Below are 26680 nucleotides of genomic sequence, written 5' to 3' on the forward strand. Positions count from 1 at the left end.
CATTTAGCAGTTTCTGTTGGTTTTAACACTTATGCTTCTCTTAAGTCAACAACAGTTCAGGTTGTTAAGTTAAACTGATTGCAAATATCTTATTATTTGCTTTGGACAACAGGTTCTTTCAGCAAGACTTTCTTCTCAGCATAAAAACAGGGGTTGGGGGAACTAACTTTGAGATACCATAATAGATCAGAGATAAATTCAACATAACCAGGGATCCTCAGATGCACTTTTTGAATTTATGTCCCATCCTTCCTCAGAGGAGCTCAGGGTGGTGTGGCATATATAGATCTCCCCTTCCCCAGTCTATCCTAACAACCACCTTGTCAGGTAGGCCAAAATACGGTGATTGGACACATCACTGGCCAGACTATGAGCATGACGACAATGCCAGATAGTCCTTGCTTTCACCCAGAAATAAGCTTAAAAACACACTGTTAACAAAATGGTTCCAACTTTGCCCAACAGAGAAGAGGGGAAACAGCCTTGAATGGGTATGTGTGAGAGAATGTTTGTGCCCCATGGAACAATTTTAAGGGAAAACATGAACAAAGGGAATTTACAATATTAGACCTAGACTGCACTGCTAACAAAAGTATGAACCAAATCTTCTTCCGTTCCTGGAAGGACTTTTGGATCCAGCCCAATAAAGTGTATAGAAGGTGCAAATATCTAAGTCTCGGTACAAAATTAGTCTACAATTAAACATAGTGCCTTTTATGAATATCCATCTAGCAAATGTTAATCTCTAGCCAAGATGTGATTCATGAGTGCCTTGTAAAATTGTTAGAAACGCTTGTTTATTTTTACTATTTTTATTACTTTAACCAAGCTACAACTGTTAGTATTTCGGTCCTATTGTAGCTTAATAAAATCTATTTTTAAATCAAAAATCCCATACATTAATGTTTATACAGTTTCCTAGGGAAGGGGGAAAACACCCAAAAACGGTAATGCAAAGAGAGACTTTGTCATTAACAAAACACAGGGAAGGGCTTATGCAAAACACATCCAAGAACATAACTCAAATGAATTATTAGCAATTTTAGCAAGAAGGCTGTAGCAATACATAGCACTGGCCTTGTCAGTGTGAGAAAGCTGGAACCCAGGTGCACTTATTAATTGGCAGCTGCAGGAAGTTGGTCAAAGGATAAAGCACAAAAACCTAATGACAAAAAAGTGATGTTGAATCTGTACCATACATTTAAAACACTCTTACACAGCTTTAACAGCTATAGTGTCTCACAACCCCAAACAAAAAGAATACAGGGAACTGTGGTTTATGGGCAGCATTAGAAATTTGTCAGGCGCCAGGCGCGTTTTGTACCCGACTACTGGCCACTTGCACCTGATGTCTCTGCCATCTGGAGCTGCGTGCCTGTGAGTCCTTGGATCTTGACTGTTTTCACACACTAACAACAAATCCTGCAGAATTCTATCCTATGTTTTATCTGCACAATCAGAACAAATTTCAGGAACCAACAAGTGGCATTGAAAAATATGACTTTTGAGTCTCCTGACTCCAAAATGGCAACTAGGCATTCCGTTTTGGCGACTGTAATCCTGGTTTAAGGAGCCATTTGGCACCTAGTTTCTATATCTGAGTTTCTAACACTCTTTATGGGTGATGCAACTCTGTGAGGAAACAATTCTCAACACCCTTAACTACAGTTCACATGCTTCTTTGAGGGAAGCCATTACTGCAAAAGAGGTATACGAGTGCTTTAAATGTTTGGTGTGGATGTGACCTTAACCTTTCAGGACATAAAGAGGTTCAGACTGCAGTCCCTTACACATTTAGCTGTCTGCGGGCAAACGCCGGCTCCCTTGGCCTGTAAAGCAAAATGAGCGCCTGGACTGAACTGTCAGGGGTCCCTTTACCTTTAAAGTTCACTGAACTCATTAGGACTTCTGATACTGAGGAATTTAACGGTGCAATCCTGCCCATGTCTACCTAGAAGTAAGTACCACCAAGTTTAATGAAAAATTACCCTCAGGTTAAGTGTGAATAGGATTGCAGTCTTAGTAATATGTGTAAAGGTAAAGGTAAAGGGACCCCTGACCATTAGGTCCAGTCGTGACCGACTCTGGGGCTGCGGCACTTATTGGCCGAGGGAGACGGTGTACAGCTTCCGGGTCATGTGGCCAGCATGACTAAGCCGCTTCTGGCAAACCAGAGCAGCACACGGAAACGCTGTTTACCTTCCTGCTGGAGCGGTACCTATTTATCTATTTGCACTTTGACGTGCTTTCGAACTGCTAGGTTGGCAGGAGCAGGGACCGAGCAATGGGAGCTCACCCAGTCATAGGGATTCAAACCGCCGACCTTCTGATCGGCAAGTCCTAGGCACTGTGGTTTAACCCACAGCGCCACCCGCGTCCCTTCTAATAATATGTGTAGAGCTGTCTAATTCACTTGCTGCATTCCACTTTAAGAATTAAAAAGTCACACTTGCAAAATCTAGGCTTGTGGGGTTTTCCAGCGTTTTATACATTCAGGTAAGAGCAGAGCCCTCAAAGAAGGTGCCATTATAAATGAGAGGGAGACCATAAAATACACTGAAAGGTGGGGTGGACACAGCTGTATAGAAAAACAAGCTTGTAGTTCTGATTCCTGAGAGGTGCTGAACTCTTTTTCAAGGGATATAGTCTTTGCAAGTAAAGCACTTTAAGATCTCCTCACCCTTTCTTCACTCACAGCTAGAATGCTTCAGCTGACAGACTCAAACCCTCTTTGAAAATGGTGACAAAACGAAGCAGATTGTTCTCATCTTGCAGCAAGCCATCCATCATCCTTCTCCGGCAGGCAAGTGAGGAGCAGCTGTCTCAGTGAGTAACTGGTCACGACTTTTCTATTTTGTTTAATTTGTTATTTCTCTGGTTAATCAAAAACATCTGGTTTCAATTTTTCCCCGCGTTCTGAAACCTGCTATTACTTTGCTGTATTTGTTTAAGAACGCAAAAATTACACCCTTATTTCATCAAGGATTTCACCCCCAAGACTATGTAAGGGGCAAATTCGTAGCAGTCCTGCCCCACCCCATTCCTCGCCTCTTTTATGTGCAAGTATAATACAAGCATTGTTGTTTATGAGGGTGGAAACCATGGCCTTATATTAAAGTCATCTTGAGCTGCTAAGAAACCAAGTAATCTGTAGCCTGTTTAACTGCATAGGGGTAACTCCATTCCCTTTGGTGACAAGTAAACTTCTGATGTCTTTAACAACGAAAGCAAACAAAAAACTGAATAAAAAAATTCCTTCCAGTAGCACCTTAAAGACCAACTAAGTTAGAACTGAATGTTCTAGAAAGGCCTAAATGTTCTTCTAATTTACTGGTTTATTCTGCAGCTTACCCTTTTTCTTGCAGTTAAGAATATAGAAACATAGCAGTTGCTTTACTCCAAAACTGCAACCTTAGTCCAATGAGATAGCAACTGCATTTCTCTACATACATATACAGTACAATCATTTATTCATGTATTAATTACATCCAAATTAACCATGCTGTGCACAAGCTAAAGGATGGTGTACACAGTCCAAGAGCTCCCACTTTGCTCCTTTCTGGGCACAAGACAGCAAACATTGTGCCTGTACTCAGATGATGGCTTGTTTCACTCTGGCAAACTACAACCACTAGCCAGCCTCAAACCAAAATTTGTTGTTGGCTTAGTGGTTGCAGTTTGTTAGGGAGAAACAAACAATGATTATAGGTTCAGACACAATGCTAAGCTATTGCGTTTCTCATGCCAGGGAGAAGCAAAGTGGAAGCAATCAGGCTGAAGGCCCCAACATGCAGCTCATGCAAAGTATGGTTTATTCCACTTTGGCTTCCCATTACATGGGAACATGGCAAAGAGGTCCCCAAAAGTTACAAGCGATATTAAGAGCAGGGTGGACACTGCCTCCCTGACCAGACAAATTGCCCATCATCAGTAGCTGAGTCTTATTTGGATTAAGTTACAGCTTCTTAACCCTCCTCCAGTCCTTTACGAACTCTATCCAATCTCCAAATGATCCCCCCTGGTAATTTTATGCAGACGTTAAACAACATGGGAGAAAGAATATCATCTTATTTTGTTGTATCTCTCAACTGTACAGGGTTTGTGTGAGTTGTGCAAATCCTCCTCCCTTTGTTCTTTTTGGCATGGAATACAAATCCAGTCCAAAACCTACATGTTTATCAAAATTACATAAGATGAGAATACCTACATATTTTTTGGATCTTTTCTGAAATCTCATTCATGTTACTCAGAACACACCCGCACCCATGAATGGATTGTTCATAGCCTAGACTTTATTACAAGTTCCCTCTCCAGGCTAAGATATCACCATGGAGTAGATTGCTTTAGCAAGGGGGTTTAAATTTTAAAATGGAAAGTCCTCCCAACAACACAGAGCAAAGATTAAAGTCATTTCCAGACAAAAGAACAATCTGCTCTAAAACTATATTAGTAGTAGTCCCAATACATCCCCAGTGGCATTATATTGCCATTCAATTATTCACTTTTTTTTTTTGCTACTCCTGTGACATATTGTAATTTGACAGTCTTATTATATTTGTTTCCGTATTATGACAAGTAAATGTTCTTTGGGACAACAATTGATCTTTCATGCGATGTATTCTGTGACTAGGAGCAATGAACTTTTTAATAATATCAGCTGTTGTTGGTAAGTCAATATTATAGGTGGGGAAAGGAGAGTTGAGTCTTGCTATGGGGTAAAAAGGGTTTTTTTTAAAAAAAAAATATCTGGAGGATGTACAATTTGGTACTGGGGAGCTGGTGTATACCCCCCCCCCAAAAAAAGTAAACAAAAGCCAGGAAATGGCAAAGCATTCTTGAGAGGTATATTTTTGGCTGGCTGCTCATTTTTCCAGAACTCAGTCCATAATATGTGGAAACATGTTACTGTCCATATTTTTAGTAGTGTTATGTGTTTCTCATAAGAAATTAATCCAAACAACAGTACAGTTTGCCTTAATGATGAATCGGGGGGCTTTCTATGAGCTTCTGCGCTACCCATATAAAGAATTCTGGGAACTGTAGTTTAACTGTGTTGAGAGTTGTTAGGAGATCCCTATTTCTCCCACATAGCTAAAATTCGCAGAGTATTTTAACTGTCAATTCCATTTCAAAGGGAATTCTGAGAATTATGGTTCTGAAAAGAATAGGGGGGGTCTCCTGACAACTCTCAATACACTTAACTATAATTTCCAGGGTTTGGGGGGGAAGCCATGACTGTTCAAAGTGATACAGTAATGTTTTAAACTGTATAGTGCAGATGGGACCATAGATGCATCTGGTACTGAGAAGAATTTGGTACAAATGAAAACACGCAAGTCATGTTCTTGCTCGTATTTTGGTTTATTTGGTGTATTCTGGTTGTAAAGTCTTCTGTTGTAAAGATTGTATATAGAATGAAATAAAACAAATTAAACCAAAGAATCTAAATGAAATGAGTAAATTTTAAAATTTTGCATATAAGACTGCATTATATCTGAAATACACTTCAGATCTTTTGAAATGCAAATTGCAATTTAAAATAAATGTTGCTGAAGCATTTCTGAAAGAAAGTAAGTTACTGAAACTTACTGAAAGGGAAAAAAAGAATGCATCTGGTACTCAGTTTATATGGTATCTCTCAATCCATGAGCCTTGAGCTCCATGATGGAAGACATGTTTATATTAATGATTTATTGTTGTTAGTTCTGTACTGTAATTAAGTTTTTAAGCAAGTTTCAATATAAACAGCAATGTCGGTAAATTGACTGAATGGGCAGGACTAGATATGTTGAATTATGTAAACAAAACAGAAATAAAAGAACAGGACAGAGGATCATGATGAGTCTCCAAAAGCACATGTGACCATTTGCTAATCCTAGGTCTCCAGGCTTAGTACAGAATGATAAATATAGTGAGTTAGTGTCATGTTTATAATGCTTGACCTCAAAAGGCAAGTGTCTTTCTTGTGCTCCCCCCCCCCCAAGTTGGGGGGGAAACTCATTTGGTAGAGGATTATGCATTTCAGAGGTTTTAAGGAGTTTAAAAAAGGATAAAACTCTGTTACATCAAGAATTTGTGCTATATGTTGACTTAAAACCTGGGTTGAGGTCCCAGAAGATCTTGGTTCCCATCTTGCCTGTTGGATCAACTCAGCGGGGGCCCTTACGCAAGCTACTCTCTTTCAGCCCCAGCCCCCATCTGCAAAAGGAGGGCTTATGATCAGCTATCTGACAGAGTTGGTGTAAGGACGGCAAAACAATCTATGTGAAGAGCTTTGCACACTTCAGAGTGCTAAGAGTATCTGGATGCCAGCAGGTTCTCCAACCCTGGTCTCACACCTGTGTACTTCTGTGTTCACAAATACAGTGGTACCTCAGGTTAAGAACTTAATTCGTTCTGGAGGTCTGTTCTTAACCTGAAACACCACTTTAGCTAATGGGGCATCCTGCTGCCGCGGCACCGCCGCTGAACGATTTCTGTTCTCATCCTGAGGTTCTTAACCCGAGGTACCACTGTAAGCAAAGTTCTTAACCTGAAGCACTATTTCTGGGTTAGCGGAGTCTGTAACCTGAAGCGTATGTAACCCGAGGTACCACTGTACTAAGCCAGTATGGTGTAGTAGCAGACAGACATGAACCAGAGTCCTTGGTTTCAAATAAAATTCATCTATAAGCCTCACTAGATAGCCTAACAGGACTTGTTAAGAGGATAAAATGAGACAATCATGTGTCTCCAGAGCGCCCTGTAAGGAGTATGGTTTTTTACTTCCCCTTCAAACTTACGTTAAAGGAAAACTGCTTGCTTCTGGGAGACCCTTGTTCAGCCAAGGAAGAGCCTCAGCAAATTGCTGTTACACCTCAGCTTCAAAATGCCCTTCTATTTTGACACGTGTTGCTACAAGGAGACAACTCTGCTGCTGTTGCAAGAGGGGCTCAAACAGCGCTAGATAAGACTGATTTAAATAATTAAGAGAAGAAGTTTGTCTTTTGGAGGTTAAGGAAAATATTAGGGGGGGGGGAATAATTTCCATAGTGACAGACGATCCATTAAAGTATCGTGACGTGCAAATGTGAGACTGTGTGCCTCTAGGTCCACACTCCAGATGTATCTAAGGGAGCACAGCGGTGAAACTGGCCAATTTCTTTAGTGGGAATTCAAATAGGTGCCCACTAGAAAAAGGGGGTGGAGCTGATGTACCAGCTTTCCGTACCCTACTGTCAATCATAAATCAGTGGTGAGGTTCCATGGCCTACCAACAAGCCAATACTAGCTTAGAATTGCCGCTGTCTGACAGCAGATGTCCAGGGCTTAGACAGGTCTTCCCAAGCTCCACCTACAGATGCCAAGGATCCCAGAGATCTGGGATCTTTTATACACAAAGCATACCATCTACAGTGGTGCCCCGCAATACGAACGCCTCGCAAGACGAAAAACCCACTAGACGAAAGGGTTTTCCGTTTTGGAGGCGCTTCGCAAAACAAATTTCCCTATGGGGTTGCTTCGCAAGACGAAAAAAATCTTGCATCCCCCCGCGGTTTTTTTCCGCTTTTTCGCCCTTTTCTTAAACCGCTAAGCCGCTTATCAGCTGTTCCGCTGATAAGCCGCTTAACAGCTGATCGCTGGAAGCCGCTTGACAGCTGTAGCGCTAATCCGCTAAGCTGTCAATGGGCTTGCTTCGCAAGATGAAAAAACCGCTAGACGAAGAGAATCGCGGAACAAATTCTTTTCGTCTAGCGAGGCACCACTGTACTGTTGAGTTACATGTTTTGATAAACATGTACAGTGGTACCTCAGGTTAAGTACTTAATTCGTTCCGGAGGTCCGTACTTAACCTGAAACTGTTCTTAACCTGAAGCACCACTTTAGCTAATGCTGCCGCCGCGCCGCCGGAGCACGATTTCTGTTCTTATCCTGAAGAAAGTTCTTAACCTGAAGCACTATTTCTGGGTTAGCGGAGTCTGTAACCTGAAGCGTATGTAACCCGAGGTACCACTGTAGATGTTGGTATACAACACTGAGCACTAGAATAGCTCCAAACAAGGCACAACCTTGTTGGACAAGAGACACATCCAATGATTAAAAAAAGCCAGGCAATATATTCTCAAAAACATAGACAATCTGAACCAGTTGATCAGGAATTCCAGCAGAATACAAGGGAAGCGGAGACATCATACTTAGCTCACCCTGCCACACTTCCGAAGACATGAAACCGCAAAGCGTTAACCTGTAATGGGCTGAGATGATATATATAAAAAAACCCATTATGCTACTGCTGATGTCGTACTTTGTTAAAGCCATCACCTGTTCCTGTAGTTCTCAGTGATTTAATTCAACTTTCTGGATAATCAACTTATCCAAAAATTGCACCACTTACGCTTTAACTACTGATTTAAGGTATTCACTTTAGGTTTGAAAACAGAAGCTTTCCAAATTAGAAGAGCCATCATTTCACATGACAGTAGGGCCTCCTTGCTGTCAGCAGGGAAATTATCCTTTTACCAGAACCCAGATGCTAAGCACGGTATCACATGCTTGCCATATAACGCTTGATTGTAATGTTATGTCAAAGGGCAGGAAGGGGAAAGGAAAACAGTCCTATTATGTCTCAGTGCCACTCAGCTCTCTCTGCTTCCCCTAATCAGTGTTGCGGTAGAAAGAGCGAGAGGAAGAGAAATGGACAGAATCATAAGAGCGTGGCAGAATTGACAGCTTGAGGCGCTAAATGCAGGGAGAGAAAAGAGAGTGTAAGCATCATGGGTAACTGGCAAAAAAGTAGGAGTCACAATTCTATAAATCAGCAGAAGACCATCACTGCAGCACACACCATTTTGCTGGAGCTATAAAAACTGCATTTCAAAAATAAATTTCTAAATTGCTTGACCTGGAAATGTTACTTGTTTTCTGTCTAAGAGCCAAGCTATGCAGTCAGCAGCCTCATGTGACCTACCCATTTCCAGACTGTATCAATTCAGACAGCTGGTGGCCATGAAAGTGTAAGTGTCTAAATGCTCCCTTACATTAAAAAAGCTCTCTGTAAATCCACAAATAGCACATTAGAGAGAAGGTTCTAGACTAACCTCTCTGTCTGTAGAATGCTAGTTATCTGTGTGCAGGGATATCTGATATTGAGGAACATTCAAACTATTATTATTATTATTATTATTATTATTATTATTATTATTATTATTATTATTATTTTATACCCCGCCCATCTGGCTGGGTTTCCTCAGCCACTCTGGGCGGCTTCCAACAAAAGATTAAAAATACATTAAGATACTTAACGCCATACCTGCAATATGAAGAGATATTATCCATATGTATCATATAAGGCTACTACCAACTGAGTAAAATTTGCTTTGTGATTAATGTATACTGAAAGTAGCTCCAACTGCTTTGGAAGGAAATGACTGGCTGGCACATCATACAAGCCCTTGTTTATTTTGCTTCTACTTCCAGTTATTATTTCTGTGGTGAGAGTAAGTGTTACAGGAGAAATATCTTTGTGCTTACTTGCTTTACTTAACATTCTCTCTGACATTTTGAATGAGTAATTTATGTAACAAAGCAAGCATTTTTTTAAAAAAATAACCTTTCTTTGGAAAAGGAATGCAGCGTTCTGAGAATGTTTTGCTTTAAATGCTGTTCTTCTAGGGATGCAGGCATCCTTATCAGTCCAGAGATCACAGTGGAAGTGATTAAAAAATATCTCCAGGAAGGGTGTTTTCAGTTAGCTTGGAAGTGAAAAATGTTGAATGACTGATAAAATTAACAACCTACAGGCTGACTGGCTCCATAAACAAAAAGGACTCTCCAGAAGTACTATAGTTCTGATTCACACACACAGAGAGAGCTGAGAATATATGAAATTAAATACTAAGTTCTTACCTGAATTTTTAGTCATTTAATTTTCTTTTAAGCAAGGAGTGGCTTTGTTTTCAAAAAGACTGGATATGTCAAGGAGTCATTACATCAAGAAATCTCACAGCAAGTTAAAATAAATGTGTGTTGTTTTTTAAAGAAAGAGAAACAGAATTCCAAAACCAGATGAAGGGTTTTAACATAACATACGGTACTTTGAACATACGTACGATATTACAGGTTTGATTCAAGAAGCAAGGCTGTGACAGAGCTTTACTCAAGATGCCCAGGCATTTAGCTCCCAAGCTTCTGCCGGATATGGTTCATAGATGGATCTATGATGTGACTCAGAGCTGGATTCCTGCATTACTTTGATACAGAAGGAAGGAAGGAAGGAAGCTCTTGAGGGCTGGGTTTTCTTGCAATTTTAAAAAAAAAAGGACGTGCTCCTTTTCTTACACAGCTCTGGTGTTCATGGCTGGAAAACCCAACAATTTAAATGTATCTGCACCATTCACGATTGATGGCAGCCAGTTTTAACTTGGGTAAAAGTTAAAGGTAAAGGGACCCTTGACCACTAGGTCCAGTTGTGACCGACTCTGGGGTTGCGGCGCTCATCTTGCTTTATTGGCCGAGGGATCAGGCGTACAGCTTCCGGGTCATGTGGCCAGCATGACTAAGTCGCTTCTGGCGAACGAGAGGAGCGCATGGAAACGCCATTTACCTTCCCGCTGGAGTGGTACCTATTTATCTACTTGCACTTTGACGTGCTTTCGAACTGCTAGGTGGGCAGGAGCAGGGACCGAGCAACGGGAGCTCACCCCGTCATGGGGATTCGAACCGCCGACCTTCTGATCGGCAAGTCCTAGGCTCTGTGGTTTAACCCACAGCGCCACCCGCGCCCATTTAACTTGGGAGGAAGTGCTTAAACCTTTCCCCACCCCTACTTTTTCCTCAGCATTATGAGCCCAGCCAACACACCAATACATTTTTTAATCAAATGCTGGAATAATGTTGCAAAGAAAAGACAGCAAGCAAGCAGGAAAAGGATTAAGCATCTCTTAGCCTGCTTCTTCCTTCTTCCTGGCAAACATTCTTCTGCACTGTTCTTTTGCATACTGGCTCCAAACAATGGGTTAAGAATCTCCTCTATTTGTGGATGCATGTGAAGTTCTAGCAGCAGAAACTTCCTGCACCCAAATTTAGAAAGTAGAGAGCGAATGGGGTATTATAAAAAACAGCTCCTTATAAGGAAATAATAGTACAATCCATTAAATACTTCTTCTAAACAAGATCCATTACAATATACGAGACTTGCGAGAGAGAGTTTCCATATACTCAGCAGTTTCCACATATTCTTGAGAGGTTTATACCACAAGTAGAAATTGACAAAATATGAGAGGAGGAAGGATTTCCTCAACAGTAGAAGAAAGCTGATCCCATTCATGATGTCTCTGAAACGACTAGTAGGATGGCCATGTGTCTGACTTTACAATCTTCTGCTTGACTTGGCCCAAGTCTGGTTTAAAGTTTAAGAACCATATGAAGGGCGATCAGAGGCCTTGATGTTGCCCATCAACAGTGACCACCTGGACAGCAGACTGATCAGGCATGCAGGTCCCTGCACGAAGTCTTTCCCATTACGGTGTGCTGTACTGTATTTTGATTTAATGCATCATATGTATCTGCAAATTTCTATTTACGCAAATGAATGGACACATACAAAGCATATGCAAAACTGGTCCTTTTTTTTTTTTAAGATGCATTATCTATTTTTTGGGTGACTTGTAAGTGGGTACAGTAGCGCTTCGACTTGAACAAAGCATTCCAAAAGGACTGCTTCAGCAAACAAATTTATTCTTGCTCTGACTCCCTTGGTCTTCCAGGCAACTGAAGCAAAACTGAGAAAATTTAGCTCAGACCAGCCTTCTCAATGGGTTCTTTGGGCATTTATAGATGAGCTGTTTATGGAGCATTCATCCTGTTTTGTTTGCAGGAGATCAGATTTAGTTGGATATTTAATGAGCATTCATTCTGATTTGTTTGTGGGGAGGTTAGATGCTGCTGTGTTAATGCAAGTGTTATCCTACACTTTCCAATGCATTTTCCTGTCACTTTCCTTGTTGCAAAAAGCCTGGCGTTTTGGAGAAATAGCTTTGTTCTGCAAGAGATCTAATCAACTATAAGTATACCGGTATGTGATTGAATCCCACCCCAAAACAACGACTCTCTTAAAGCGCTCTTAGCCAAATCCCAAATCCCTGCAGTAGCAGGCTGAAGCCTAGAGTCTGCACACTGTCTTCTGCTGAGGATATTTCCTAGTGGCAGGAGTGGAAAATGTGTTAGTCTGGGGAACAGGCAAGTGGTTGTAAGAAAATTGGTGAAGGTCAGAAAAAAGAGAAAGTCAGAACTGTGGGTCCTCTGCAGAATTCCCTGTTTGATGGTTTCAGCAGCCACATAGATGGACATTGACATCTTCAACATTTATTTTGCATTTACTTATATTTATTTGCCTTGATGACTCAAAACAAAAGGTATTATTTCCAAATAGCTTAATGGACAGCAATTTACCTTCTCATCAACTTATAAAGATTAACAAATTAAACGCCAGGTAGTTTTCAATATCTACTATCCACTGAGTTATATGGACACACTCAGCCAGAAATAAGAATTCAAACCTGAAACATCGGGTAATCCCCAACATACTCAAAGTAGACCCATTGAAATAAATGGACTTAAGGATTCTTAGGATGACTGGTTATTGCCCAACATTTTCCTTTGATGGTCTAAACTTTACAAAATTTCCCTTTTAGTATACAGCGGTACCTCGGGTTACAGACGCTTCAGGTTACAGACTCCACTAACCCAGAAATATTACCTCGGGTTAAGAACTTTGCTTCAGGATGAGAACAGAAATCGTGTGGCAGGGGCAGGAGGCCCCATTAGCTAAAATGGTACCTCAGGTTAAGAACAGTTTCAGGTTAAGAATGGACCTCCAGAACTAATTAAGTTATTTACCCGAGGTGCCACTGTATTCTGGTATTTATTTATTTTTTACTTTCAGCCTAGGTAAGTTCTGTCACTTTTATTTCACATAAATTTACAGTGAGCTTCTAAGGAGTGGTTTTGTGCCTAACACTTTGAAAAACAGGGACCAGGAGAGAAACACAACCCAAGTGTGGAATGGAATATTATTGTAACATGCCCAAGAAAAGTTCACCTTAGGAAATGAAAGATCAATTACTTCTAGTAGACACATTTCCTGTGTGCAGTTAATGAGAAAATGCAATCATCGTGGGGTCAATCTTATTGAAATGAAACTGTATTACAAGCTCATTACTCTCCAGCCCTGATGAGAGTGCAGGTGTTAGCAACTAGTGCAGCTCCGCCTGCTGTTTGTAAGAACTAGGCCACCGTCTCTCAAGCACAAGACCAAAGTCTATCCTCTTCTTCATAAAGAAGAAAGAGCTGGAAAGTGGAGCAGGTTGTGTAGGTGGTCACCTCCATGACCAGTTGCTTATGAGGCTGCTGTAAGGCATTTCTAGAAACAATAATGGAAAGTTCTTTTTATCAGGACACCTGTCCAGTTAAAAGTCTGACAGAGCATCAGATTTATTCATCTTTAAGGCTGCTGGGATTTAGAACTCAGGAAAGCAAAAGATTTACAGTGGTACCTCGGGTTACATATGCTTCAGGTTACATACGCTTCAGGTTACACATTCCGCTAACCAAGAAATAGTGCTTCAAGTTAAGAACTTTGCTTCAGGATAAGAAATTGGGCTCCGGTGACAAGGCGGCAGCAGGAGGCCCCATTAGCTAAAGTGGTGCTTCAGGTTAAGAACAGTTTCAGGTTAAGAACAGACCTCCGGAACGAATTAAGTACTTAATGAGGTACCACTGTATATATATATATATATATGCTTTCGTAGATTTTCACGGGTACAGGAATGCAGGTTTTGGTGTCCTCGGGTGTCTTCCCGTGTAAAAGTTGGGGTGTCTAGGCGACGTTTCGACGAGGTCTCACTCGTCATCTTCAGGCTGGTGCTTTCGGCTTCTTGTTACTGGAACAGAGCAGGATCTCAGTGTTTGAGTTCCTATAAATACTGTTGAGGGGGTGTGGTGTATAGCCTCCAATGTTCTGGGCAGAGAGGAAGTTCCCAGGCTAGTGTGCCTTTTCTTCTTTTGTTCCTTAATTACTTGAGGGATATCTTGAGTGATTTCTTGAGTGATATCCTGAGTACCACTTAGGTGGGTCATTAGGTGTGGATTAGTTGCTAAAGTCTTTGTGTCTTGACCTCTTGAACTTTGTGAAGAGTTTTTCTGAGAAGATGGCTGTACTGCACTTAGTTGTGCTCTGGCTTGGCTTCGTGTATAGGGGCGAGCTGTGGTTTTGTGGCCTGTGTCAGCCAGATCTGTGTAGGGATTGCAGGGGGGTGCAGCATCCGGAGGTGCCACCATGGTTTGGCTACTGGATGGTGTCTGTAATTTATCTGTGGAGAGGGTCTGGGTTTGGGTCTGGTGTGGTTGATTGGTGATGGCGTTCTGTGTGCCTCTGGATCTGGTGTCAGTTTTTGTGGGGAGGGCTAATTTCCAGATGTCTGGCAAGCGGGATGTGTCGTCACGCTTGTTCATGTTGTGAGGGTGTTTCTCTATCTCGATGGCTTCCATGATTATTCTCTTGTGGTGATGTTCCATGTTAAAGAGCAATTTGGAATCTGCAAAATTAATTTCGTGTCCTGTTTCTTTCATGTGTTGGAAAAGAGAGGAAGTTTTTTCTTCTTTTTTGACGGCATTCTTGTGTTCTGCGATACGTGCATTTATTCGTCTGTTTGTTTGTCCAATGTACGTGGCTGGGCAGACTTTGCACAATCACACCACCACCCTGCACAAATAAACTCCGTAGCCAAGACTCTCATCTCCAGAACCAAACGCCTGGCTGACAAAGACCACTTGACAACTGAGTTACAGAATCTCTCAAATGTGTTAATTGCCAATGGATACCAGCAAAACAGGGTTACGAAGCTAATCCAAAAAGAAACACCCCCCAAAAACCAAGACACAGAAGAAAACAATGGCATGGCCCTCCTTCCTTATATCAAGGGCACTACAGATAAAATTAGCAAAATCCTCCATAAACACAATATCAAAACAGCCTTTTGCACCAACCAAAAAATAGCCAATATCCTCAGAAACCCCAAGGATAAAATCCAGTTGGAAAACCAAGGGGTCTATGAAATACCCTGCAAAGTCTTCACAAAGTTCAAGAGGTCAAGACACAAAGACTTTAGCAACTAATCCACACCTAATGACCCACCTAAGTGGTACTCAGGATATCACTCAAGAAATCACTCAAGATATCCCTCAAGTAATTAAGGAACAAAAGAAGAAAAGGCACACTAGCCTGGGAACTTCCTCTCTGCCCAGAACATTGGAGGCTATACACCACACCCCCTCAACAGTATTTATAGGAACTCAAACACTGAGATCCTGCTCTGTTCCAGTAACAAGAAGCCGAAAGCACCAGCCTGAAGATGACGAGTGAGACCTCGTCGAAACGTCGCCTAGACACCCCAACTTTTACACGGGAAGACACCCGAGGACACCAAAACCTGCATATATATATATATATATATATATGCTTTCGTAGATTTTCACGGGTACAGGAATGCAGGTTTTGGTGTCCTCGGGTGTCTTCCCGTGTAAAAGTTGGGGTGTCTAGGCGACGTTTCGACGAGGACACAGGCCACAAAACCACAGCTCGCCCCTATACACGAAGCCAAGCCAGAGCACAACTAAGTGCAGTACAGCCATCTTCTCAGAAAAACTCTTCACAAAGTTCAAGAGGTCAAGACACAAAGACTTTAGCAACTAATCCACACCTAATGACCCACCTAAGTGGTACTCAGGATATCACTCAAGAAATCACTCAAGATATCCCTCAAGTAATTAAGGAACAAAAGAAGAAAAGGCACACTAGCCTGGGAACTTCCTCTCTGCCCAGAACATTGGAGGCTATACACCACACCCCCTCAACAGTATTTATAGGAACTCAAACACTGAGATCCTGCTCTGTTCCAGTAACAAGAAGCCGAAAGCACCAGCCTGAAGATGACGAGTGAGCCCTCGTCGAAACGTCGCCTAGACACCCCAACTTTTACACGGGAAGACACCCGAGGACACCAAAACCTGCATATATATATATATATATATATGCCAACCTTGTAAATAAGCCCACAAAAGTTACTAGCCTGCCCGCCACACCACACCCAAAAACGGCTAGTTGTTTGTTTTCTATGCTGACTATAGAGGAAATGATACCTGATCCCTTTTTAGGACAAGGGCTGGTCAATAATCACTCCACAGGCCAGGTCCGACTTCTAGACCAAGAGATCTACCATACTGTATTAGTATGGTAATTTTTTTGCCTTGTTTCATTGATTAAATAAATCAAAAATCAAAAACTTATAAGAATGAGATACTCCCATCTCTTTGGCCTGTAATTGGTCTAGCCAATAGGTACATGGAGAGTTTACATTTTTTTGATTGTCTGGACTGTAGCACCAAAATACACCTTCAGTCTACAGAGAATTGCCTTGGAAACAGAACAAGCCCAAATACCTTGACTAACAAGAACAAAAACTTGGCTAACCACACCTCAAGTTTGTAGGGAGAGGAAGCTCATAGAAAGTCAAATTCTATGCCTTCTAATACTGAGCAAGACCTTACTCTTTGAACACTTGGTAAAATCAATGGGCTTCATTGTTGATTCAACAATATGCCCTCTGTAGAAGGCAGTGCTATATTGTTCCAGTAACGGCTGATGGAAAGAATCATGCCTCAGAGAGCCAGAAAGGAACAGATTGACATCTCTGGAAGCCAAGAAACAAAGACAAATAAGGATGAATGGTCAGGATACTGGGCAGCCAAACAGCTTCTGCACAGGACAAGTAAAGTGAACCAGCAATAACAGAAGCCCCAGAAAGATTAGTTTTGCTGTTTCTTGGCTTTTTTCATCTGGGATAATGATCCCTTATTTTAATTTTATCTTATCTATTTACAGGAAGGAATGGCATACAAGAAGCTCAATCAACTCAAGAAAGGACCACTTCTGGCCCACTGAAGGCTCAACTTCACCTTGAAAGGGATGATGAGAAAAATCCCAGAGTTCCACCATTTTCAGCCATTCAACATCTGCAGCATGGTTTTGTCTGCACTTCACCTGATCTGAAAAACATCTGCATCAGCTTGAGCCCAATAAGGTGAACAGGGCACTCAATGCATGCGCTCTAACCTCAGTGAATTGCAACATGAATCGGTCTAGACCAGAAGTTGTTCTTCCACAACTTGCTGGACTGCAACTCCCATAATCCCTGACCATTGACCATGCTGACTGGAGTTGACTGGAGTTGGAGACCAGCACATCTGGAGGGCATTCCTTAATTCCTTCATCCCTGATGATAGTCATCCTCCATAGGAAGTACCTGATCAAGTGCCTGGGTCTCCCAGTTTTAGAAGGGGTCAGGAGTTCTTTCCACTAATTCCACAGAGACAGAAGATTAACATTACCTTGCGAATTGGAAATACTCTGATACCTCAACCATCTGACTGATGTGATTGGAAAGAGCCTACTTATTCACAGAGGCTGACTTCCAATTGCTCGTGACACCAGTGGCTTTTATTTCTTTGACATTTAGAAACATTCTTGTATATTCCTGCTTATGAGAAATTGCTGTTACCTGCCCTACAAGAGGAGCACCTACTATATGAACTTACATTACATACACATGATTGATTGGAGGATTGGCTTCTTGCCTAAGCAAATTAATCAGATTCCAAATAGAAAGATGAACAGCATCGTCTGCAGGCAGAAGCCATCCACCCACATGGTCAATCCAAGCCGGAGTCAAGTCAGCTATCCATGAAAGTGGCAACTGCAGTCTATCCCCCACGCTGCAAGCAGGAAAGAACAGTAGCGCCACTGACCAAGTCAAAGTACAGTGCACAACCAATCTGCCTTCTTTTCTTGTTTTCCTTCCCCATCATCAATTCCCGCCCCCCGCCACAAACGGAAGGAATAGGTTGCCTGAAGGCAGAAACGCAGACAGAGCAAATGAGGTTTATAGAAGTGCCAAAGTTTAATGAATCTGCCAGTTTGGAAGCAGCACAACAATGTTATGTAGAAGGGAAAGCCAGGGGAAAGCCTCTCTAAGACATCTTTCTGGCTGTGAAAACACAGCACATTCTTGGCCAACTGAAGCAGATTCCTCTATCCTTTATTTTCATTTTCTATTTTAAAAGCTGCATGTTGGATCCTCCATCTATTTGTTTCTCCATTGCAAAGATCAAACACACAGCAGGCTCATAGCAAGCTCATCTCGAAGCTGAAGGAAGCCCCTTAAAGCAACCAAATACAAACAGCCAGAAAGGATCTATATGGTTGCCCCTACCCAAACAAGGCAGCAGAGAGTCTGCAGCAGCTAAGATGATTTGGCTAATAATGATTCCGGCCCCATATACTTAACTAATAGGTTTCTACCAGGAACTGCATGAAGAATTGTAAGTTTGCAACTAAGGTACTGGCTATGGACATATTCTCCTAATGTGACTGTACACAACTGTAAAGAAAGTTGGTCATACCATGTTGTATACAAGATGCCATCACTTACCATAACGTAGTGACTTCAATACCCAATAAGACCTGTATTATGATCACAGTGACTCCAATCATGTTGCCAGAAATAGCTCCAAATGAGCCTCGGTAGTATTTCTAGTACAGGTACATCACATTTTACCCCAGATGCCAAAAAATTAAATAAATAAAAAGGGGTGGGAGAGCAGGAAATAAATCCTGAAAGGGCCAACTGAGATCTTTGGAGAGAGTGTTAAGCAAGGCAGGAGGCTTTTAAAAAACCTCTCATCCTTGCAATGGGCAGGAAAGAGACAAGGCCCATTCAGCGCCAGCTTTGGACAGATAGGGATAGTCATGTGGGTCATTCTGACTTGACATGATTTTGCTTATATGCGCAATAGTCAGGAACGTAACCCCCGTGTAAGGTAAGATGAGCTCTACCTGCACTTATATTCTTCCTTCCCTCAAAGTGGCATACATTGTCTTCTGCCCCATTTTATTCTCCATCTATTCTATGAGCTAGGGTTAGGTCCAAAGGGATAGTTACTGCCTCAAGGTCCATTGAAGGGAACTTCATGGCCAAGTGAGGACAGACCTAGTGGCACTAGGGGGGCACAGCTGGGCAACTGCTCTTTCAACCAAATCTGACTCCTTGCCCCGGCTCTTCTGCCACCTCCAGTTCTTACCATGCTGCTTGCAGAGACTTTACCTGCTCATTCACCAATAGCAGACTTCTACAGGGCAGAGGGGAGGAAGGATGAGAGAGAGAGAGAGAGAGAGAGAGAGAGAGAGAGAGAGAGAGAGAGAGAGGGAGAAAGAAAGAGAGAGAAAGGAACTAGGGTCACCCATTATGTGGCTAGGAAGCCCATACAAACCTGCAGCCACCCCTGAGTGGGACTTTGAACCTTGTCTATTCAGTGTAGTACAACATCCCAACAACTACACACCAGTCTGGGTGCTTTATTATTCTGCAGAAACTAGGTAATACAGAACCCTTCCCACATGCAAGGACAGAACATGTATCTTCCACCTCTGAGCACAACTCTAAATTGTGGCAGGAGAAGGGCAAGTCCCTTTCCCTTCCCTTCTTGTTGCTTGTCTGAAATGCTCTTGGATCGAAGATGGCCTCTGCTTCATAGCTGTATAAGGATTTGAGCTGAAGTTTACAAATTCATTTTCTTGTCTAATGTATGGGAGATGTTCTAATCTAGACACCCTGTGTGGTGTAGTGGTTAAGAGCGGTAGACTCCTAATCTGGGGAACCGGGTTCGCGTCTTCGTTCCTCCACATGCAGCTGCTGGGTGACCTTGGGCCAGTTACACTTCTTTGAAGTCTCTCAGCCCCACTCACCCCACAGAGTGTTTGTTGTGGGGGAGGAAGGGAAAGGAGAATGTTAGCCGCTTTGAGACTCCTTAAAGGGAGTGAAAGGCGGGATATCAAATCCAAACTCTTCTTCTTCTTCTTCTTCTGTTATAACATGAGGTTAGGATATTAAACATTTTCTGCCTACACGAATAATAGCTTCCATGAAAGAGGCAGGTTGGAATATTTGCAGTGCTATTTCATACTATTAGAGGCTTTACATGGTGGTTTTCTTGTCCATGTGGAAGAGGCAACTTTTTTCCTGGAGGACCACTTTGGCAAGCAACCAAGCAACTTTTGGCTCTTAAAAGCCCTGCCAAGAAGTAGTTCTTTTCCACACCACAGCTGGGCACTAGGTGATGGGTGCAGAAAGGCACATTTGATCTCCAGATTTTGACCCCTAAGATGCATAAACATAAGAGGGGAAAGAAAAGATTGCATTTAATGGTATCACCCAAGTAATGGCAAGGCTTCCATTAGCAGAATGTGGAAGGAAGAAGTTTGCAACAATTTCTCCTTTCCCTGCTGCCCGCCCAACCTGCTAAATCTGTTCTGGAGAATCCCACAACTCTTTGGAGCAAATTTAAATCTAAATTTAAATCTCTAAATTCACTCCAGAGAGTTGTGGAACTTTGCAGGGTGGAGGGGCTGCAGGGGGAGGGGGAAAGGTGAAAACGACTTCCTCCCCCATTTTTAGTGTATTTTTCATCTTTTTGGGAAGCTGCCCAGAGTGGCTGGGGAAACCCAGCCAGATGGGCGGGGTACAAATAATAAATTATTACTGTATTATTATTATTATTATTATTATTATTATTATGCTAATGGAAGGAAGCCTTTTCATCAATTGAATGATACCATTGAATATAACCCTCCTTTAACCCCTTACAAACTATTGAAAATTAACACCAATATTTCTACAACCAAATAACTATGTACTTCTAACTGTAGCTGACACAGAACTGAAAAGAGATTTGCAGAAGGCTATGGCTGCAACTGTAAGAAGTAAGGTACGCATACCTATTTTGCAAAACTACTCTTTGTTTTCACCATCTCCTCCTAAGCTTCATGTATTGATTTTCCCCAGTTAGTGCAGGACTCTGGGAATTTTGATTTCCTTTCAATTGATCTTGTAACTCCAGCAGCATCACCCATGGGTGGGTAGTTTTAGCAGCTCAGAAAGCTATTAAGCTGAAGCTGTTTTTTTGACAGTGCAAAACAAGGGAATAAAGAAATGACAGCATGCAGAGGCAGGGGAAAATAAAGTATGAACATTAATGCTAAATATAGAAGATAAAAACTAATTAAGTCAATTTATGCATGTTTGCATCATTGCCTCCTTTAATTCAGTTTTGGAAGAAGTATGTGAGTAACAACATACCCAAGGCATAAGTAACTACAATATTTATTTTCATGTTAATCTAGCCCTTCCCAATGAGTTTAGAAGACAGTATGTTTCAGAAAAAGCATTTTTATAACCCTATTCAACAAAGAATAAAACTGTATGAAGAACTGATGAAAAGCTGATATGCAACCTCGGAGCAGAACAAATAGCAATATGTTAATCAGAAGCCAAAAAGTTTACTTCAACACCTCTCTAAATGGAAGTATAGCAGCGATTTGGGTACTAAGAACACATTACATATTATAAGGAGAACAGAGAAAAAGGTTCACATTACTCAGTATTAACTCATACTGTGGAATTCTCAGATATCACAAAGAAATGAAAGCTTTGAGAAAATGCAAGTGAGCCACAGATTTAAGATTCAAAAGTCTTGCTAATCCCTGACTTTTCCACATCATATAATTAATTCCCACCCTACACTTTTTTACTCCCCTCTTGCGCCTACTGAACTCCATATTCTGCCACCCTTGGAATTATATCAGCTGCAGAATGTTCCTTTAGGTTACAGCAAAGCATAAAAGAATTATTATTACTCACAAAGAATTGCTAGCAATATTGTCAGGACCCAATATACAGGAGAACGTGCCCAGGCTTTGCATGGAGGTTTTTTAACTCAACGTTACCTGTGTGTGCACAGTTGCTGAAATATGGGACGTGAGTTGCAGTTGGAGATGAGCTTAAGCTGGAAGAAGAGCTTGAGGGGAAATCAGCCAGGGCCTGTAATAAGGCCAGAGCAGAAGGTCAGGTTCCTTGTACTTTATACCTTGCCCACCCAAAGGATTAACATGATGCAACAATCAGAGAGGTCATTGCTGCATAGCCCTTCTATATCTGCTCTGGGGCTTGAGCACCCATAATCCAAAGTAGTTTACAAGGCATGGCTTATGTGCAGGAGACACATATTGTGCAGGAGGATAGGGAAGGAGAATTTGTAGAGATTATCATATAGTTTAATAATGAGCTAGGTACTTACTTAAAAAGTAAATAAGACAAATAAATAGTAATTTATTTCACTCTTCATAACTTTGTATTAATAGTACATTTCCAAGCACAATTCAAAGTGTTGGTGCTGACCTTTAAAGCCCTAAACCAGGGGTAGGCAACCTAAGACCCAGGGGCCGGATGCGGCCCAATCGCCTTCTCAATCCGGCCCACGGACGGTGTCAGCATGTTTTTACATGAATAGAATGTGTCCTTTTATTTAAAATGCATCTCTGGGTTATTTGTGGGGCATAGAAATTCGTTCATTTAATAAATAAATAAATCAAAATATAGTCCGGCCCACCACATGGTCTGAGGGGCGGTGGACCGGCCCACGGCTGAAAAAGGTTGCTGACCCCTGTCCTAAACACCCTCAGCCCTGTATACCTATCTCCACCCCCATCGTTCAGCCCGGACCCTGAGGCTCCATGGGCCTTCTAGTGGTTCCTTCATTGCAAAAAGTGAGGTTACAGGAACCAGGCAGAGGGCCTTCTTGGTAGTCACACCCGCCCTGTGGAATGCCGTCCCATCAAATGTCAAGGAGATAAACAACTATCTGACTTTTAGAAGACTTCTGAAGGCAACTCCATATGGGGAAATTTTAAATGTTTGGTGTTTTACTGTGCTTGGTGTTTAAATTTGTTGGAAGTTGCCCTGGAAAACCTTCCAAAGCAAGGAAATGCTCGTTGATTTGGGGGCTGGTTGGGGATAGAGGACGTATTAGACAAGACATATTAGAGACAACAGCCAGCAGCCACAGAAAACCTGAAAGCAAAAGGTTTTCCTGTGTGGACCTGTGCAAGAGGTCCATTATACAAAGTCCATTACACAGCAGGTCTCCCAAGTCCAACAAAAAGGACACAAGGGCTCCTAGCTTTACAGTGCAAAACCTAGAATGAGCAGAACAAGAAGAGGAAGAAGATCATAGGACTGGGAGAGGCTGACTTATACCATGTTAGACCTTTGATCCATCTAACTCTCCTTTTTCTATCCTTTCCACAGAAGCGCGCAGCCCACTGACCACACTCAAAGCCCACCCACTTGCACACTCTATAGGTTGGCCAACCAGGTCATTTGAGGTGCCTACAAGTTAGCAGAATACCTCCTTTTTTATATACCGTATTTTCGCTCTATAAGACGCACCAGACCACAAGACGCACCTAGTTTTTGGAGGAGGAAAACAAGAAAAAAATATTCTGAATCTCAGAAGCCAGAACAGCAAGAGGGATCGCTGCGCAGTGAAAGCAGCAATCCCTCTCGCTGTTCTGGCTTCTGAGATAGCTGCGCAGCCTGCATTCGCTCCATAAGACGCACACACATTTCCCCTTACTTTTTAGGAGGGAAAAAGTGAGTCTTATAGAGCAAAAAATACAGTATTTTACCTCCTAACTCACCATATACTGCTTCTCTGCCAGCTGCTCATTTAACTATCTCGCATCATCTTTCACAGAATCCACTAAGTACATTGCATTACATATCACAAGGTGCATTGTTTTGTACCAAATGGCTGGCTATTACAGTCCCTCCAGTTGACTGCTGTGTCTGGACTGAACGCTGGAAGTCTACAAGATGAATTTTTTATCACCTTTGACATGCTCGCCACTCTGCAACTGCTGGAGTAATACAATGTCACTCACAAGGTTATATCTGTCACTCAGCTAAATCACTCTTCATTCTACCTTCTGTGAAAACATTCCTGCCACCTATTCTGCTTGCTTTCAAGTGAAGCAAACTAATGGTAGGAACGATTCAAAAGAACTTGATCCTAATTTTATGACATGGAGACATCTCTGCTTGAACGTTCTCCCTAAAATCAACAGAACTAACTTCCAAGTCAATGCATTTGGATTGGTGTATAATACTTTCCCATGACAAACCAAAAACATACGTTCATAAAGTGACCTGTTGACAAATAATCAACATACATGTTCAAGGATTACAGGTGGAGCAGAAAGCAGGATTCACTTGATGCCTTTCTTAGTACTCTCGTTTTGAATACAGTGGTACCTCAGGTTAAGTACTTAATTCGTTCCGGAGGTCCGTTCTTAACCTGAAACTGTTCTTAACCTGAAGCACCACTTTAGCTAATGGGGCCTCCTGCTGCTGCCGCGCTGTCGGAGCATGATTTCTGTTCTTATCCTGAAGCAAACTTCTTAACCTGAAGCACTATTTCTGGGTTAGCGGAGTGTGTAACCTGAAGCGTATTTAACCTGAAGCGTATGTAACCCGAGGTACCACTGTACATGCAATTTACTCCAAAATTATACAAAGCAAGTTGTTAAGATACTATAATATATTTAAAATAAACCAGAAAAGACCACACCCTCACTAAAAGACATACGGTATCAAAACACACTATTATAAATATTTATTGGTTGATGGCAATAATGCTTTGCTCAACCTGCTTTATTAAATAAACGTTGGTGTAAATGTAGATAATTGTTGTGCTTTCTCTTCTCCTCCCTTCTTTGGCAATATATGGGTATTTATGTCCATACTGAAAATGAGTAAAAAATACATTAAAAATGTTTACCATTAGTGATGTATTTGAGGAACCAGCTGAAAACTTTGCTATTTCAGAAAGCTCTCCCATGAGGCAATACCTTGCAATTTAATGTCCTGTACACATTTTAATACTGTTCGTTCTGATTTTTATTGTTTTTGTTCCTCTGTGTATCACAGATATTATTTATGATCTGTGGAATAAAAACAAGTTACATCAATAAATAGGCACATCTCTGGAATTTGTCACCAGAACTTTACCCATGTGTAAGACTGCAGAGTTGTCAAAGGCACCGTTATGCCCTGTGGATATTTTACAATGTTTTGTTCACCTCTGTGTCCTCTGAGCTTTGGGAAAGTAAATTAAAAAGTTTATTCTTTGAAATTGGGCTGGATGGCTCTGAAACTCCCCAAGAAACCAGATAGACTGGCAGGAGGGTCATCCTGTGTGGTGGCAGCCTATCGCAATCCTTATTTTTTAGGCGGGGGAAGCCCTTATACAAAAAGGGTTTGTCCATCAAGTAAAAGCTCTTGCCTCCCTGCCCAAGGATCCATTGGGCCTTTGTTGTGAAGACAAAGGGGAAGCCCATATAGTATGCAGTCCTAAACTCCTTGGAGAAAGGACAATATTAAAAGGCAGTAAATAAATAATGTGTGCATATGCATCCTTTGAAGAATGATCTATAAAGGCTAAGTGGTGCTTCTTATTTTCTATTTATTACTAAATTAAATTTGGAACAGGCAGCAGTAGAGAGGTTTCATTCAAGCCGGCAACTTCCATGTAACATCACACTCCGTTTAACTCCGTTTTAAGTAGACACAGAGCCCTGTGCAAAGCCAAGTGCCAATTCACACATGCTTGCACATTATTTCATTTTTTTGACATTTCATTCTTGATGCTGAACATGTGACTCAAAGCAGTACTGTCTACAATCGTATACAAGTTCCATTTGTGGCAGCTTGCCTCATCCTCACAAGCACACAGTAGCATCAAAAGTGAAGAGCAGCCATGTGAGAATCTACCCTAAAGTTGCTTGTCTAAATTCCATCTGGAGATATCATCCCCTGGTGTAACCTTCTTACTTGTACTTGACACTTCACAATATAAACTTGGACCATGTTTTTAGATTTTTATCTGCAAGTGAGACAATCCTGTTGTTGTCTGTTACAGAGCTTGGAACTGTGTGAAATCACTGGAATTTAGTCTCATTATATTGCCATAGATGTTGGAACATCATTATAAAAAACAGAGTAGTTGAACATCGAAATGCCCTGTATGGGGTACACTAATATTTGATTGGAATAATAACCACATACAGTGGTACCCTGGTTTGCATACATCTTGGTTTGCATACCTTTTGGATTACAAACACGTCAAACCCAGTTTGCAACCTTCTTTTGGATTACAACCTATTTTTTCTGGATCACAATTTTTTTTTGGGAGGCCCCATTTGCGAAAGCAGGGTTACAACCTGTTTTGGTTTCCAAACGGACCTCCGGAATGGATTGAGGTTGCAAACCAAGGTACCACTGTGTATCAGTCATCAGATCACCACAGCCTACATTTCAGCTGCTTCTGGATGAATAACAAAACCAGATTTGGCATGAGGCAACTACGTACTTCAGACCCATGCTGCAATACCTCCCTCCTTGAATCTCAAAGCTGCCCCATGTTTTGAAATATGCAGCATATTTCACCTTCTTGTGTCAGTCCATTTCCAAATAATCCTTAGGTACTACTGTTTTTTGGCTTTAAAAACAAAAACAAAGCACAGACAGGAGGCTTTAATTAAAGGCTTCCAAGAAGATAATTTATTTTCTAACAACTCATATGCATTCCCTAATTAAGAATAAAAGCAGCACTTACAATTTCAAAGTCAGTTTCCCTACTGGAAACTTGCCAGTGTAATGCCAGGACCAGCTGGCTTAATATGTGTTTGAAAATC

The 26680-nt window shown here is 41.6% G+C and overlaps 1 protein-coding gene across 9 annotated transcripts in view; it reads right to left on the minus strand.

Moving 5' to 3' along the window:
• The window catches only part of APBB2 (amyloid beta precursor protein binding family B member 2), a 169954-nt gene that overhangs the window by 123463 nt on the left and 19811 nt on the right, over window positions 1–26680 (minus strand). For 2 of the 9 annotated variants that reach the window (XM_081924464.1, XM_081924472.1), the window contains exon 1: window positions 20867–21033. The exons of 2 other annotated variants lie outside the window; for them this stretch is intronic. The gene's annotated coding sequence lies outside the window, so the exon portion shown is untranslated. Of the gene's footprint in view, window positions 1–20866; window positions 21037–26680 lie in introns of those variants that run through there. 5 more of the 9 variants (XM_081924471.1, XM_081924475.1, XM_081924470.1 and 2 more) reach the window with 4 other exon arrangements.

This window comes from Podarcis melisellensis (genome assembly GCF_964234715.1).
Source record: "Podarcis melisellensis genome assembly, chromosome: 9".
NCBI lineage: Eukaryota > Metazoa > Chordata > Lepidosauria > Squamata > Lacertidae > Podarcis > Podarcis melisellensis.